Source organism: Anguilla anguilla, chromosome 4 (genome assembly GCF_013347855.1).
Source record: "Anguilla anguilla isolate fAngAng1 chromosome 4, fAngAng1.pri, whole genome shotgun sequence".
Classification (NCBI taxonomy): domain Eukaryota; kingdom Metazoa; phylum Chordata; class Actinopteri; order Anguilliformes; family Anguillidae; genus Anguilla; species Anguilla anguilla.
The window spans coordinates 39567922-39586474 of NC_049204.1; the positions used below are offsets into that span (position 1 = coordinate 39567922).

Below are 18553 nucleotides of genomic sequence, written 5' to 3' on the forward strand. Positions count from 1 at the left end.
GGGTTGCCCAGAGCAATCTCGCTACACCAACAGTCAGAAATGCAGGAGGGATATGGATATTATGGATAGAGGGAGCTCTCTGAAAAAAGGGGTTTTTCTCCCTTTCAAGAGTTTTTGCAACAATAATTATTTTTAGGAATTGTTATTTACATCCATGCTAGGTGATTTGTGTAGGAATTACAGTCTTTTTTATATGTCATCTCCTTGTGTTAGCGGACCATAAGTAATTGAACAAATGAACATAATCTTAAATAAAATCATCATATCTAGTACGTGGTTGCAAATCCTTCACATTCCATGGCTGACTAAAGTCAGCGATCCATAGACATGATGCTGGATGTCTTCCCTGGTGATGCTTTGCCAGGCCTGAACTGCAACCATCTTTGGTCCCTATTTGTTTCAGGTGCTTTGTGCCTTCAGTCTTGTCTTCAGCAAGTGAAACACATTGTCAATTTGGATTTAGGTTGGGTAATTAATTTGGCCAGACAAGAACATTACAGTTTTTGGCCCTGAAAAACTCCTTAGTTGCTTTAGCAGTATGTTTGGACTCATTGTCTCGCTGGAAGGCAAAGCACCATCCAACAAATTTTGAGGCATTTGTTTGGATCGGGGCAGATAAGACACTTGAGAATTCATCCTGCTGCTGCTGTCAGCAGTCACATCATAATAAAGAGAAGTGAGCCAGTTCCAATGGCAGCCCAAGCCATAACACTACCTCCACCATGTTTCACAGATTGGGATGTTTTAGTTCCTTTCTTTCTCCATACTTTCCTCTTTCCATCACTTTGGTTCAGGTAAATACTCATTTCATCCGTCCGTAAGACTTTTTTCAGGGATAAAATTTTTTATGTATTTTATAGCAACCTCTCATCTAGCAGTTCTGTTGTTGAAGCTTGGTTTACATCTTGCAGTGAACCATTTGAGGTTATGCTGGTATAGTCTTCTCTTTATGGTAGTCTTTAACACATCTATGCCTACATCCTGGAGAGTGTTCTTGATCTGTTTTACAGTTGCAAAGGGGTTTTTATTCACAATTGAAAGTATTGTCTTTGAGATTTTCCCCACCATCTCCTCCCCTCTTTCACTGTATAATATCCCAATATACAACATGAAACTGCATTCAGGGTTTCTGCTAAACAGAGGCATCACTTTGAGTATCCACTTGTAATGTGACAAATTTCCTGTAATTTCCTACACTCAAAAGGATAAAAGATAACATAAAACCATAGAACACTTCTTCATATTACTGGTAAATAATATCAATTTCAAGTATTCCAATTATTCTGTGGCATTTTGATAAAGTAACAGCATTTCTCTCTAAAGCTGCCCTCTGCTTTCAAGGAATAACAAGAACCATAGAACATAACTTCATATTGCAGGAAAGTATTAACAAAATTCAATATTTCCAAGTATTTCTCCATATGTTGAACTCTACCATATGACTCTAATGCATGGCTGAGTGTATGCAATAAGGTGGCACAGTGGAATGGCTGTCCATGAAAGGGACAGGATGTACATCACTGTTTATCACTGATACTACTACACTACTACACTGAACTTCAGGAGAAACCTTCCAGCAAGAAATTAAGCTGCAAACATTTCACAAACCAAGGTAATGTCTAAAAAGTTTTAGTATGTTTTTCCTTGTGCATTTCTGTATCTAGTTAAATTATTATTTAACAGAGCATTTTTATGATTGGCTAAGCCTCCTGAGCAGAGAAAGTGACAAATATTAATTTAAGGTTTTTGTCTCTAGGGGTTGATCAAAATAATTGATTATTCAAAGTGAATGGTAAGAATTTGGGGGGTAATGCCCCCCCCCCCCCCCTAGATTCGGCCCTGGGGGACATACAGTACTGATCCACACCACATGTGCAATTTGAGAAATTCTGCCTCCTTTCCAAAGTAGAAGCAGAGTGCATATTTATTTTGGGCCAAACAATACCACAACATTTATGGTGCAGGCTCTACACGTTGTCAGCAGCAGTGTTTAAAAAACAAGACATATTACTCCACAAGCCTTTTTATTATGATTCATAACACTACTGTTTGATGTACCTTTCATCAAGTTTTTTTTACTGTTTCTCTTTTTTCTGGCAAGCATAGGGCCTATCACAAATACCATACTGTTCATTTGTTCCATTTTTAATCACAAGTGTCTATCTGCTGGCGTCACAGACAGATCAGTAAATCTTTAAAACAGCCTCAGGCCTTTGTGTATATAAATCTGCAGGACATTGTGCTGTTCCAGACAGCATGCTGAAAGGATGTATATGCTGGAGAGATCAGCCTGGTGTATTTTATTTTAGAATCACACCTGTGAAGACAGATGATAGACAGCTAAATAGCAACTACGGTCCCAGGTCATTGCTTCACCTTGTGACGCAAGAGCAGGACTCTGTGTAGTCAGACTCTAAATTTGGTAGCACATTCATGTTTTGTCAGTGACTTCTACCCAAGTGCCTTTTTACTTTTTTTCATTATAAAGCGCAACATATTATAATCAATCATTTTGTTTAGCCACTTAATACTCTCTCTCATTTGTTCCCCCGTTTGCTGCTGATGTGGCAGGCTGATACAGTTTGGTCTTTTTTCCATGATTCCTGTGCTGTTCTCCAGAAAGGCAGGGGTGGGGCATCAACTGTGCAGTCATTAAAAACAGACCCGTGTGTACAGCTGGATAGGGAGAATGGCTATTTATATAAAGAAATTGAGTCATGGGTTATATCTCTTAAAGGAGGAGTACAGGGCATGTTCTATCTTTTTTCATTTCTTTGTGGTCAAATATTGTACAACCAGCTTGCAGAGAGCCTGAGTAAGTGGATTTCCAGGGTGTGGGGGGTGGGGGTGGGGGGTTGGGTGTATTTCCCCTTCAATTTAAGAGACTGGGTACAAAGTGCATATCCTCCTGAGACCTCGGCTGAAAAAAAATCTAAACATTTTTTGACATTTCACAAGTGTCTTGGATGGCAAAAACATGCTGATGATCAAATATTTGAGAAAATACCTTTCTTTTTTTTTTTTTTTACATGTTTCTTGAAATTAAGACCAGAGACTCAAAATGAATTGCTGGATCTGGGTCTGTTGAGGGTATAATGGTAAATGACATTACATTTTTTGTTACTTTTTTGGGGGGATGGGGGGCCTTTAAAAATACCTCTCATCTTCTCTATCAGGTTTGATGGGAATTTTCGAAAGTCTCTATTGCGATTTATTGGGTTTCTTGTTGATTCTGTCTTTCTTAACCTCCCAATAGCATTTTGTCGGTTTCAGGATTCTGCAGTTTTCAATGTGTGGTGCTCATCTTATGGCTCCGGTGAGGTCAGCGAAAGAGAGGTTGAAAAATGAGAAATCAGACTGCTCATTACATCATTCCCAGAGCTGCAGAGGCCCGCATGATGTCAACAGGAAAATATCACCCACGAACACCAATTATGCAACATTCTGGATTCAGAAAGAGTTCACCCGGAAAAAAAAAAAAAAAAACACAAAACACATTTTCAGAAATCTTGCAGTGTTTCTCCTCTTTTGCTTTTTGTTAGTTTTTCTGCAGTGCCATCACAGCACAGCCATTAGCCGGGGGAGTTATGTGTTTTTCGGGATCATCTGGACATTTTAAATTAGCATTATATATTAAGCATTTAGCAGACGCTCTTATCCAGAATGACTAACACTACTTCCATTTTCAGATAGCATCCATTTATGCAGCTAGATACAATATGTACCGAAGCAATTGAAGTTAAGTACCCAGCTCAAGGGTGCAGTGCCTGGTAATCACATCTGCAAGCCTAGTTTCCAAATCACTATGACACACTACTGCTCATGGACAGAGAAGCAGAATACATTTTAATTGTTGTCATTTCCATCAGCATGCACAGGCTACGAACCCAGAGAAAGATGCCTCTCCACAGTGGGCAAGGCTGCCATGTCCCTCACTATTTACTCAGGATCCACAACAGATAAAAGGCAAACAAGACCAAGAGTCCTTTTCCAGTGCTTCAGTAATTACCAGGACATGTTCACCTGAATGAACTACAAATACATTTTCCCAGAGAGGGGGAGTAGGGAGTAAACCTCCAGTGAGAGGATTCTGAAAGCCAAAATCTTTAGGGATTTGGGGGTTTGCATAAGTACATTGGATACTGGTTAAATATTTCAGGTTGCCATATTGATTTAATGACCGGACCACGATAGACCACACAGCTTTCTGAGAGGTGATCAGGTGCTGGTAATGTGGTATAACCAAGGAAGAGAACCTATAATGCCCTGTTTATCAAAAGATTAGTTTGTGCTGTTGATATGAGAGAGACTGGATTGGCTAAGCACACTGTTGCATGCCATCTGGGGTTATGTCAAACATGGTAAGAGGTTACAGGAAAATACAGTCTGTCACTGATAGGACAGGATTTAAAAAACCATTAGTTTCTCCACCAAAGATTAAAAAATCAAGACATCACCATCATCTGTCACTCAAGCTACACCATCATTAAATGTCACACAAGGTTGAGTGTACTGTATGTTTCTGAAAACATGTCCATGTAAACGGTGTGAGAAGTTTCCATGGATACTCAACATGTCACTCTCCGCCCTCTAGCTAAAATGTTCCAGTGCTGCTGCATCTAATTAGAACTGAGAGAAAATTTTGACAAAATGACCACTGATATGAAAATGTTTTGCAATGTGTGTTTCATTTTTTCTGTGAGATGTAGCATGAAGGCTGTATAAGTTCTGTTCCACTGTATAAAAATCTGTTCTTAAGCATCTGTATGAATATGTGCCACCATCTTAAGACCAGAGCTGTGTGCACAGAGCTTGCATTTCAGAACAATAAACATCAGTTAAAAATAAGTCACATGCTTGATATATAAAAATCATCTCTCTTTCTCTCTCCCTCTCCCCCCCCCCCCTCCCCTTTGAAAATGAGACTGGCTTCATTAGTACATAGAAAAGCAGTGGGAGAAACAGCAAAAGAGAGAAAGACAGAGTGTGTGAGACAGAAAGCAAGAGAGATAGAGAGTGAGAATTAGAGTAAGGGAGAGAAAGAGAGAGGGAGACTGGCAGCTGAAGCCCAGTGAAGAGCAGACGCTCCGCTGCATCAGGTGGAAGGGAGTTTTTAATGAGCAGAGCCCAGCTTACGGTTCAAGAGAACTCAGCAGGAGAGATGTGTAAAGCTGACAGAAAAAAATGTCTCTCCTTGACATATCTGTGATATCACAGGGAGCACCACGCATGACAGCATGTATGAGCCACGGTGCATGCAGGAACAGGAACTACACACCATTGCTCACCATGTCCTCAGGCAGCAATGAGAAGATTGTCTCAGGCTCTGACAATCTGAAAATTGCAGAAAATTGACCATTCCAAATTAGGGTAGGAATTGTTCAGCCCCACACTGGGCACAAAAATTATTTTTAAAAATAATAATAAAATATATACTAAAACTCCTGATTATATTGTTCCGGCTTTTTTAAAAAACTGAACAATTTTTTTTTTAAATGTTCCATTTGAAAATGGCACACCCTTTATACTAAATTTGGGGAAAGTTATTTTCGGTTATACTTTTTCGGTGCCATGTACCTTAAGTATGCTACCAGTTACAACCACTGTATTGTTGGTTCCTGATCAGGTTACCCTTGAAAATCAATACCAGGTTTTACCTGGTAATCTAAAGCATGTCCTTCTCTACCCTTTGGGTTCCAAGCAAGTTTGAGAACTTTCCCCAAACCTGACACCTTCACCTCACAAACACAATTCCAGCTTTCCAGCGAATAAGAAAGCAAGGGCCACAAACCAAGTATGTTCAAATGGCTAGTATAGCATGATACTGTAGGTGCTGTACAAATGAGACCTCTAAAATATTAATACAACACTTAAGAATGATTCATTGGATGAGAGAGGGGGGAAGCTACTCTATGAATAATCACAGTTTAAAAGGATATCCTTTGAAATCATCCTTTGAGTCAAGCATCTATCTTTCTAAATGTGACTTACTCATTGCACAGCTGTCCAAATGAATTAATACACACGTGCCAGCTGTATTTTGAATAAATTTCAACATTGTAATGAACAAAATTGAAGAGGATTAGGAGCTTTTTTAATGATTTTTCATGGGATTGTTGCCCTGGGCTTAAAAAAGTTAAACAATTGAAAAATGAATGAACAATTAAGACAGGCCTCAGTATCATTATAATACATTTCTGGGACTCAGTGTTTATTATAACAACGATTACTTATCCAGATGGGGAGTGTACTGATTCACAGTTCTCTGAATAAGCACTGAATAAGTAAGCTACCACTTCCATGAAAACCCTTTTTTCAGTAGAAGTGGATTGTGCTTACATCTAAGCTTATGGGTTTAAGAGGCATGCACAGTAGATCATAAAATTATCACTGACAGATCACAGTTTCTGGCAGAATGTCATTCATTTAAATGTGTCTATTCATCAATGTTTCCTTTGTGCAACTGTTTACGTAACCGGTCTATGTAGTTTTTCAGAAAAAAAGTTACAGTAACTCAATTCACGAAAGATTTGAACTCGAGGTATTTCGTAAAAAGCCATACTATGCAGCATGTTTTAGCCTGTGTTTACAATCAAAGAAGTCTCCAACTCTGTCTTCAATCCCCTCCATTCACCCCTGAGTACTTGACCCGATCACAGACAAACAAATTCATTAAAAACTACCGGTAAATTTCTTGCATCAGTTACTCGGACGGGACATTAGGCAGAATTGTCTGGTTGGGACCACAAACAGAACAAAATTATTTGTAAAAACTGAACATTCCGGTCAAAAACTGAACGTCTGCATAGCTAGAGGTAACCTTACTTACAGCTCCAACAGAAAACAAGCCAGCTCCTCATTGCTTTTCATCCCCTTGGCGAACTTCAGCTGATACCACAGAGGAAAATCAATTTCAAGGTTACAGTAACACTAGTTCCAGTCGACTTGCCTTTTTGCTTCATCATACTAGTTATAGCAACAAACACCCAGTTGAAAGCTGATCCTAAGCCACAGGTTCTGTAGCCACATCCAAAAAAAAAAGCAAAAAATATTTTTTTCAGGTTAGCAGGGTAGCACAAGTAAGAGTCCACGTATATCACAATGTACATTGTACATGTATAGTACAATGAGTAATTGAATTCTCAAGGAAATCTTAAATTAAAGGATGCTTTAATTTAAGTCTTCCCAAATCAAAAGTGCTCGACTACAGCAGGTGGTCCACCACTACCTGGCATGAATAAACTTGAATTTATTTTAGGTAATTAGTTTCTATGGGTTCTATGATAATTGAACTAAGACATTAATTGTTATTTCATAGAAAAGTCCATGGTGTTCTTGCTCCTGATTTCTGCCTGCTATTTTGCTTCTAACAATAATAATAATACATTTTATGTAAATGTCCTATAAAACAAAACATTAAAAAGGTCTCCACAAAAGCTATTTCATATTAAGCTCATTTTCATTCAAGCAGGTTAAGATGACCATGCTCTAATGTGATATCTGTATTGAAACAATCACTGTGTGTACATTCAAAATTGATTTGGTGTCTCAACCATAATATACTGGCAAGCCATTTGCTAACTTTGAGAAGATGGTGAAAACCCTGTCCTGTTACTGTTTCGGTCTTTGCTTCCCCCATTCACCACTGCTATGGAACAGCATGGCACAGGAACCTGATTCCCCCCACATAGCTGAACAAAGAGGGGCCTCGGGGGGCTGGGGGGAGGGCGTGTCTGTAGTACCTGTTCCACTCAAGCCTTGCAGGCCACTGTGCAATTACATAATTAGGCTGCTACTGCATCTCTGCTTTTAGCACACGTTCTCCTCAGGATTCCGAGGATAAACAAGGCATTTTCACACACCTTGCTATGAACAAAACTAGCCACCTGGTTACGCAGGCCGGCCATTCACCTGTGAAGCAACCTGACTCAAGGACAGCTGTGGAACAGGTCTTGATCCACAAGCAGCTGTACTAAAACAGACCAGGGTTTAAGAGACTTTATTCTGCCTTTTTCTTTGGGATGCCACTCATATGGGAAAGTCCAGCATGGAATTCCAAAAGAATCAATTCTAGGTCATTTGAGTCATTTGTGTTCAAGATAAAACATAAAGCAAGGCATTAAATCCTGGCAATAGTTTACATGCATTAAATTCAGCAAAACGTTGCATAATGCCTAATAATATCTGTGTGCCAGTGATTAGATTTCAGCTCCAAATGACAAAAGAGAAGAAAATAACCATGAATTAGCTATGCTGGAAAGTATAGGAGTAGAACACAAAGAGCCCACACAGCCTTAACTGATGAAATCACTGGTTACCCTCATGTATGGGTGCACCTTCAGCCCTGCCTACACAAGAACCCTAGAATAAGTAGAGCTACTATAGCTATGTAGCTGTTTGCCATTTGTTAATGACGCAACCAAAAGACTGCTCTAAACAGAAAAAAATCCTGTTTTCTTTTCAGGACAGTGCATTTTGATAGCATTTGATAGCACTACCTTTCTTGCGGTTTATAAAGTCTGAACTAACATAATTTCTCCAGTGGAATGTGTGAAATTTAAATTATGGCCTCCATCAGATGCAAAACTGGCACATCTAGGTCAATCCGCCTTGTCGAAACACCAATTCTTTCTTTTGGTTATTTTTTTTATTTTTAGCCCATGTCTCCAAAAGGCCACGCAGGACAATTTAAATAACTTAATGCAATGGCACAGTTCTTAGGGATAATAAGGGAGTAGATGGGATTTTACTTTTGTGTTAGAATATATACATTGCACAAAACATAGAAGATAATATTGAACACAGAGGATACCAACAAAAGCATGTCTAAAAACAAGCCTTTCCACTGTGGTCTTCGATGGATAACAAAAGAATAAATACAATTTGAATCTGTCAACAGTAACATTACGAGTTATATACAACTATAGGCATATCATTTTCAACATATCAAAACAAAGCAAAAGTGATGTTCTCCAAAACAAAGTGCTCCCCATTCCAATCAAGGCAGAATTTAAAATGAGCATATCATAGCCTGACACTGTGGTGAGAAACATTACTCAACAAAAGCAACAGCTTCCCACTATGATCATCCTTTTTTTTAAAACACAAAATGTGCTAAACAATGTCCATGTCATCCATCTCAACCACTGTTCTGTGCAACCACATAACACAGCCAATCGGGGTGGACCCGAGTGCGTGGGACGCAGTTGTTGCTCCTCTGTCCTGGGTGTCTAATAGGCTACTGATTGAAATGCAGATGGCCTTGACTGATGAAGAGCCATTGATTGCATTAGACCTTTATGTGCACACAAGGTATTGACGTCATTGCTTAAGGGAGGGTGGGGTGTGGGCGGTCATATTTCATTGACAAAACAGCAGCCAGTGACTCAGCCCTGCCTGCATCCGACAATAGAACTGTGGGGTTATAGAATCACCGATCAGATACAAAGCGCAGCGCTGGTCCTGCTGCCGTAGCATCCCCAGCATGCTAGAGCCCGAAGGGCAGGACAGAGAATTCAAAAAGATCACTGGAACGTGAATCATGTGGCCCTCCTAGTCTAGGACATGGAACTAATGGGCGCTTTTCAGGTCTGCGAAGATGAGCTAACCCCACCTGCAAGTCCCAGATGTTCCTGTTTTTTCCTCAAATCTATGTCAAGGCACCACATCTTCAACTGAAACATTTTCAAGGCTTTTCCATTGGACATTGGCATCAACTTGTGAAATACTGGCATCATATTAATTATTAAACTCTTAAAATGAATCAACAAATTATTTTTGTATGAAAAAATCCAATTTCCCATAAAATCTCTGGGGACAGATTAATTATGATGTTATGGTGTGTAACAGATTTTTAGAAGTCCACACACACTGAACAGAGACATGAATGCCATATTTTATGTGATATTACAGCAACACTGTTTTCTAATAGCTGTGCTACTGCGCCACCATGAATTTCCTGAAAAAGAATGTCAGGGTAAATCATTATACCCCTCATACCTGTACCTGTACTGTCTCTGCCAGCCACAGTGCCATCACACCAAAAAGACTGTCGTATGAAAGCTTATCAGCTCAGATATGCTGAGATAGCCACTGTCCTTTTTTGTTTTATCATTGGACACATACAGATATTCGTTATGTCCGTAATAGACTTTCACACCTACTGCCTACACCACATCAGGGGTAGTGTAGCATAGCAGTTAGGGAACTGGGCTTGAAACTAGGAGGCTGCAAGTTCAATGGCCATGTAGGGGACTGTCATTGCACCCTATAAAAAATAGATCTAGCTGTATAAACGAATATTGTGCAAGAATGAAAGTTGTATAAATTACTCCAAAAGAAAGATAAATGCCTTTAAAACCTGAATATTTATGGGGACATTTTTATATTAGCTGCTGAACTAACACTGTACTATGGCCGCAATACAAACAGTGTCAATAGCTGAGACTCAGAAATAAGTTGCCAAGTTTGCATGTCCCTCACTGTGTTGCTTTAGATATATTTATCTCAACCATTCCACATTTCCCTGTCTCTTCAGCTAATGGTTTATTCCATAGTCCCTCTTTTTTTCTCAAAAGAAGTATCAGTTACTTTAGCTGCAGGGCCACAAAATCCACTCTGAGAGTTTTTAAATGTTTGCTTCACCACTTTTGCCTGGTTGCTGTTCATATGTAGGTTTTCCTGGCTATTGCTAGTTGTTTCTTCCCAGCCATTTATTTGTATTTTTTAATGGAGGAAGGGCACAACAGTTATGTCTCTTTTTTAAAGAACAAAAATAATTCAATCACCACCATTTGCTGGCAGAGAAGCAGTGCACGTATGCCTCAAATAAACTAAAAGGCACACTTCAGAAGTGTAAAAAAAAATGTGATACAAAATATATGATTATGATATGATTTGCTAAAAATTACAGTAACTGCAAATTTAGATGCAAACAAAAGAAAGATGACATTTACTCCAGTGTTTTAGAGCATTTATCCTTTTGAAGGCCATTACATGTGTCCGCTTGAGAGATATGATTGAATTGGTTCTCTCTGTTATTGTAATGGATGGATTCTTGAAATTACAGTAAGGTATTTTTCCTCTCGCTTTCTGATTCAGTATTTGTTCTATTTTCTTTCAACAAAATGAGTATAAAGTCTGAAATTTGTTAAAGAAAAAACAAACATAGGTGGTAAAATTAAAATAAAGTGTTTTAGTGCCTTTTCAAAACAATGTACCCTTCTGTACGTCACTCTGTGAGTAAACCGAAAAGACATGGCGTAAGCATAAAAGCTTCTTTCTAGTTTAAGTGATCATGTCTATGGAAAACAATGCTATAACAGCACAGTTATATTAAAGAAAATTAGCTGCATTATGCTTTCTGTTTTAAGAATAAAATAGACTTTGGTTCTATTCCTCTTCATAGTCACAATTTATGCCAACTATATTTAAAACTGCAACAACAACAGCGTTCTAAACGACCTACTGGATTGCTGTTCAGTCGACAAACGTATTTTAATTATTCATAGCTGAAATATAAAGCGCAGTCCTTTGTGACTTTTCAGTTTTAACCCAAAGAAATATATAGCAGTATGATACCCTGCACTACAATACCATATTCTTTTTTTTACGTAAGGTCAAAAAACAACGTCAAAAAAAGATTTCGGATTTGAACAGGTATGAAAGATGCGAATTTCAGCACCGCGGCTAGCTCCTCCAATGCGGCTCCAGAAGCAGGCTGGGAAAAGTAATATCGAATGCGGCGAGCTTTACAGTGTAGAAATGTATGAAAATGAACAGCGGGCAACCTACGTTACAAATAACTTTCACTGAAGTGACTGTTAACTCCAATGCAATCACCAGCATGTCATACGCGAGATCCGATTAGGAATGCCGACGTGATAATGGAAATATCATCAAGCTCGCTCTGTTTCACATTCCCTCTCCTAAGGATACAACCGGAGACTCCTAAATAATTTCAATAGATTTGAATCCAGTCCGACAATGTGCCTCACTTACATTTGTTGTTTCGCCTTGTCCTACCCGTTTCAGTTGAAGATAAATTGTATTTTTCCATAAAGTTTCTGTGTGAGACTATTGTTACTTCAATGCCAACTGAAGTAAAGCAAGAAAAGTCATTGTTGTCCAACGTTTTGAAATATTTATAAATCAGACGCTCTATCAAATTTCATCCCACTTAGAGTTCATCGGACAATGCTTTGTCTAAGTTCAAACAATGGACTACAGACCTCGACCCAGTCTTTTCTGTTACACATCAAAAAACACAATAAGCAGAGAAATTAAAGCGATTTTGAATAAATACTGTTTATACAGGGAATCGCTCATGAAAACAGAAAATATCTTATTTTCACGATTAGGGGAACAACAGATAACTGCGCCCAGATGACACACGTATTATCCAAGTTTATCAATTATAAACGCACACATACCATCATAGAGAAATAATAATCATATGAACAGCTTGCACATATTTAAATACGGTTTCCGAGCTTGTTAATGGAGAAAACTGGTCCTGCACTTTAACTGCTGGAGTTGAGGGCAGATTCGTCCGACGAAGCTGCGAGGCTGAGTCCACATAAGAATTGCAGGTAGTTTCACAAGGGAAACCATTACTAGTGCATTAATTCAAGAACAACGCTTATGAGCATGTACAAACAACACTCGCGAGCATCCATATGCGCCATTTTCTCCGCAAAAAAATAAAATCCATATTAAGACAGAGAGAGGGGGAGGGATAGTGGGAGAAAATCACTCACGCTTTTGCCCCGTGCGGATTAGTGTCGTTGGGGCCCTGCTAAATCTCCATTTCCGATGCTGTATTTGCGAGCTTCCCAGCCGGGCAAGTACAGACTGGGGGTATCGTGATGTAAAAACGGTTTGAATTATTTAGAGGCTTGACCACGTGATCCGAGCAAAATTCATTATTTAACAGCATGCCCCCATTCAACAGAGAGACTACGTCAATGATGCTATGATGTCAGTGACACCGGTTATTAAAGCTATCCGTATAATGCTCCTGCCTGACAATTCGTGCAGGACCACTGGGCATAGCACTGGGAGGGAGGACAGAAGAGAGAGAGAGAGGGAGAGAGTGAAAGAGAGAGAGAGAGAGAGAGAGAGAGATGCACAGAGCATAGCTTAAGATGTGGCTATAGAATTAGTGCACCCATCTTTCACACGTTCATCAAGCAGGTTTTTCTTTATTTAGACTACTTGACAGCACAGTAGCACGTAGTGAGTGGATTACTAAACTTGACTTCTAGTTTACTTGAGTAAATTCCCTTGTAGCCATTCCCTTTCCCCTCAGCGTAGCTTATCTGCAGAACAGCAGTTCTGCCCACAAAATCATTCTCTCCCCTTGAAGGATGAGAGCAATACATCATCATATATAGGGAGGCAGTCTGCGCAAAGGCAGAGGAAAAACATTCCGTCTAACTGTCACACTCGACTGCCCTGGAACAAGGATGCAAAATAAGCTGAACCACAGTCCATAGACTGGCTGCTGGACCATGGCAAAGCTGTCCTACAGTACGGGGCAGCTGAATTCTGTGAGATGATAAATCTTGTTGCACCACAGAGCGCATACTCTTTGGTTGCTGAAAATGAATGTGTACCCCTGAATGTTTGGTCAGATTATGCAACTGTGAAGCATGATAAGTGATGAATTTGTGATGATGCAGTCCGGGTGAGAAGCTAATGCTTTCTTCAAGAATGCAACAGTATAGTCACACCTGAAATTCAAAACTACAACCTGTCTCATTCCAATTTTTGAGCTTTTGAAATTATTGTTTGAAAACAAATTGCTGAAGTTACTGATTCCATGTCCCTCTCAGTTCTGGCTCTGCAGGTCAATACCATGTGTCACCTATGCTCATTAGGTCAGTGAGGTCAATACCATGTTTCACCCATGCTCATTAGGTCAGTGAGGTCAATACCATGTTTCACCCATGCTCATTAGGTCAGTGAGGTCAATACCACGTTTCACCCATACTCATTAGGTCAGTGCGGAGCGAGGCTGTGTGGATTGGTGTGAGAGAGGGGTGCAGCCTTCTCTCATAGAGCGCACAGACAGCAGGGCATGGCCTTGTCCGCGGGCCATTGGGCGTATTCAATCGGCATAATTCCGATACCCTTCAAATGTTCTGTCTGTTGAACAGGAAATTCACTCTCAATGGTTTGTGACATTCTGAAACCCTCCCTAGATGTTGTGGTGGCAGGAATATTGGCTCCACAAAGCTGGTGGTGGAGTAATGTATTAGCATTAAAGTATACAGGTTAACTTAAAGAGGCTGCGCCCGGTAGGCTTCTTGGTCACCCTACCTGAAATTTTTTCCAGCCACATGTTTATCTCAGTGCTATTTCTGTTTTAAAGCAGAACCCACCCTAAATCTCCAGTCTGATGCCTGCTTGGCTAATTCTGTGAGATTAAATTCGAGTTTATGGCTCACTTGTGTCCCATTGCACAAGTCTGTATCTTTGTGGAGACCCTCCCAGTATGATTCAGATTAAGCTTGGAGTGACTCAGCATCTGTCCATTACCACGGACTTACATTACCGCAAGAACCTGAGATAAAATTATGCTGCTCCCAGGAAATCTTCTCCTGAAAAAATCTTGCATTTTAATGGTGAAATGTGAAAGGAAATCATATATTTTGTATAAGGAACATCAGTACATTCCACTTAATTCAATAAAATTTTATTTGTATAGCACTTTTACAGAGATTCTGTACAGTGGAAATACAAAGAAAACACCATGTGCACTGTATTTAAAATGATTTAATCACTTTAAACTTACGTAACAAAACAAAACAATATGGTTCCTAGGCTCTTCCTCAACACTTATCAGTTAAGCCACAAAGAGTTAGGCTGCTGATACTCCAATGTACAGTATACAGAATAATTCATATATGTAATAAGTGTTTGATAAATGGCCTAGGCTAGTTGTTACCAAGCACAACAGAATACTGTATACATTAAACAAAACAACAATTCTGTTACACAGTGCTGAAAAAATAGACAAATTAGGGATCACAGCTCGGAAAGCACAACGTCAGGGTCTAGAACCCCCACCCTACAAAGGAGATTCACGTCACCTGACATTCGACCACCCTATAGACCGCGCCACACATCTTGCCAGAAAACTAAGATGAGTTTTAGGGGCTACTGGGCATCCTGTCAAGGCACCGTTCTGCTGCATGGATGAACGGCCTGGGGTCGGAACTGGGCCATGCCAGCACGGAATGTGGCCGACATCCACGCAGGGCGATGCACAGCAGCCTCTAGCATCTCCCAGGGCTGGAAGGGCAGCAGTCGTCCAGGATTAAAGCATCTCATCGTACACCAACGACCCTCACTAGTCAGTTTTGTGCACACAAGTTTGTCTGTTGAGCTGCATGAGAAGTTTTTACCTTTCGACTTATGTCTGTGCGAACTTCACTTGTGAGCTGCACTGTAAAAAAAGAACTGACGGCTGACATCACATGCTTTGGTGGAAATCACGTGCTTGTCTGCAAACTCTCAAATCAACAGTGATGGTTGTGATGAGCTTTGCAGCTTGAGCATGATCAGGCATTCCAAACTGGAGAGGGAACAGCGGGGAACACCTTATAAAATAAATAAAAACAAGCAGTTTAACCGAAGCAATCCCTCTGGTTCATTTGTGTTTTGTACACATGGACAAATGTTAATTATAATGAAATTTAGAGTAAAGGAGAAACACATATCTTAGGAAGTCCTGGCATTCCAATTCCAATTAAAAGTACTTATTCACAGTTTAGGATGCAGACAAGTATTTTGAAGGGTGACACAAAAAGGATTGTGTAAAAAACACATACAGTCTAAAAACAGAGGCGATTTACTCCAGTGACACATACAATAATTGATCTATATTCTTTGTATCTACCTATTTCCCAATTTTCAAAACAGATCTCCCCTTTTTTGCCCCTAAAAGATAGAAAATTATAATAAAAAAAGCTCTTGTTCTACATCCCCAATACCTAACCCCACTCATGTCCTTTACAATATTCCATCTGGGAATTGCACTTAACATCTGCTTGTCATGATGCTAGAATCAAGAGTAAAGATTTTAATTACTCCCATATAGTAGAAACAATCAAAGTATGAGTACTGTTCAAGCTAAATTTGTCATCTATTTATTAAAATATCCATGTGGTCCAGATATAACCAGAGAATTAAAAAACAAGAATTACAGAGCAAGAGCAAAGGATATTTAGTACAAATTCATTGCTAGCCAGTTTTATGCTTCCAATCACTGTGCATGGTTTTTGCAATTTATATGATTCCAACAATTATCTGTCACCCTCTACGCTTTCAGAGTTTTAAAAATATGAAAGTAACATGGACGGTCTGCGCTCCTTTTTAAAAAGCATCTCCAAATTCATTCTGAAAGTTTCTGAGCACACCCTGTTCTACAGGAAATGGAACAGAGGGTGGGGGGAGGGGGGTCTATGATGATGCACATACACACACAAACACACACGCATGCATGCCCCACACATGCACATTTAGACCCATAATAAGAAAACAATCTTTTACACGCTACAGAAGCTTGGCTTCGAAGGCTTGCTTAGTTTCTCATTCAGGCTGGGAAATGTGTGCAAGCTCCACTCTAAATATCAAAGCAAGAAATTTTTTTTATTCTGGTCAACTCTCGTATTTAAATTAAATATATTAATGAATATGCAATGTAATTATTTTGTTTTGGTACTGAATTGATCTGCTTTAGATACTTCTGTGCATGCACTAGCATGCACTATCAAACAGGGAGTACAACACATCTCCCCTACTAAACAGGAGAAATATCAAAAGAACCCCCGTATATAGAAGCAGATCTAAAACACAAGTGGAAGCTGGGGGTTGGGGGGGGGGGTGGTGGATGGTGAGCGCAATTCTGTGAGCAGCAGCAAGCGAAGCATGCAAAGAGTGCACTGGTGAGGTCTTACTGTCAGTTTAAAAAAAGCACGTTGTTAGTGAAGTGCCTGTGTGATTGGTTGAGTATGAGAACGTGGTGATGTGTGTATGTGACTGGTTGAGTATGAGAACATGTAGTGATGTGCCCGTGTGATTGGTTGAATATGAGAACATATAGGCCTAGTTGCTGAAGCTGGCTAATGGTCTGCTGCAGCAAGAGTTTCCGGACTGAACTTGCTTTGCACATTTCATGTGTAACACTCATTTCAGTATATAGGATTATATATTAATCATTTGTTTAGAAAATGGTGTTAGCTACAGCTCTTTAGTTTCAAAAAGGAGAAGTTAAAGTCAGTGAACAGCCATGCTTAACTATACCTCTACAGACTAAATCAATTTACCCATACACAGCAGCTATATACTGTACATTCCTGTTATAAAAGTAAAGATCATATAGCTGAATTGCAAGCATAGACAAGCGGGCTAGGCTATAGAATCCCTGACTGTCTGAATGCGTAAAACAGCCAGCACAGAGGGGGCAGATCGACAGCACTTCTAGCCTCTGGTTACAGCAAATGACTCCAGCCTCTTTTGATGGGCGGTGTTATGGCAACACAGCGTACAGTCACATCCGATGCTGAATGAGTAAACCCAGCAGTTTGTCAATCTCATTAGAGAGTACGCACTGTTTTTCGTCAGGGTACAATTACTGAGTCATTGAGAGTCTGAATGAAAATGCTGGAAGGGCTTCTGTTTCAACAAGGTTTCCAAGACAAGTACATCAAACCTCAATAAGACATAAATTAAACATTGTGTTCTAAAACCTGTTATTTATCTTCCATTGTTTGACAAAGTAATTACAGGATCTATGCACATGTACCCCAACTTGAGCTGGGCGTTTAATTTATGTTATTGAGGCTGTATTGTATGTTTTACATTACATTTACATTACAGGCATTTAGCAGAGGCTCTTATCCAGAGCGACTTTCATTGTATCCAATGATACAGCTGGATATATACTGGAGCAATGTTAAGTACCTTGCTCAAGGGTACAAGGGTACTGGGTGTTTTAACATAGCTAGCTGTGCTGGGTGTTTTATTGCAGCCCTACGGTGTGTTTTAATGAAGTTGTACTATTTTTAATGTAGCAGTACTGGGTGTAAAGTTGTGCATATTACGCACAAAATAACTTGTAAACCTTCTCTTTAACACCCTTTCTTTTGGATGGTCTTGGAGCTCATAATCAGCAGGAATTGAAATGTTGAATCACTTCTCTATACTGCTGGCCAGCACGTTGAGTTTTTCCAAGAATATTTACCCTCTATCAACTCTGGGCGTGTGTGTGTGTGTGTATGTGTGTATGGGAGTATTCCCTCCTGGGATAGTGACAGATGAATAAAAGCAGCTCAATCAGCAGCATATTTTAAAGTCTTACACTAAGCTTCATTACCTTATTATCTGCAGCAGCACACAGAGATCTCTCAGCATGCAGTCATACAGCTTTTCACACACACGCTCACATAAACACACACACGCTCACCTGCATACACACACACACACACACACACACACATACACACACACGCACACACACATGCGTGCACACTGCTGTGACACCTCA

The 18553-nt window shown here is 39.7% G+C and overlaps 1 protein-coding gene across 1 annotated transcript in view; it reads right to left on the reverse strand.

Annotated features, from left to right (window-relative positions):
- Positions 1-13050, reverse strand: part of LOC118224695 (probable cationic amino acid transporter) — a 36437-nt gene extending 23387 nt beyond the window's left edge. The window contains exon 1 of the mRNA XM_035412315.1: positions 12759-13050. The gene's annotated coding sequence lies outside the window, so the exon portion shown is untranslated. The remainder of the gene's footprint in view (positions 1-12758) is intronic.
- Positions 13051-18553: the final 5503 nt, after the last annotated feature.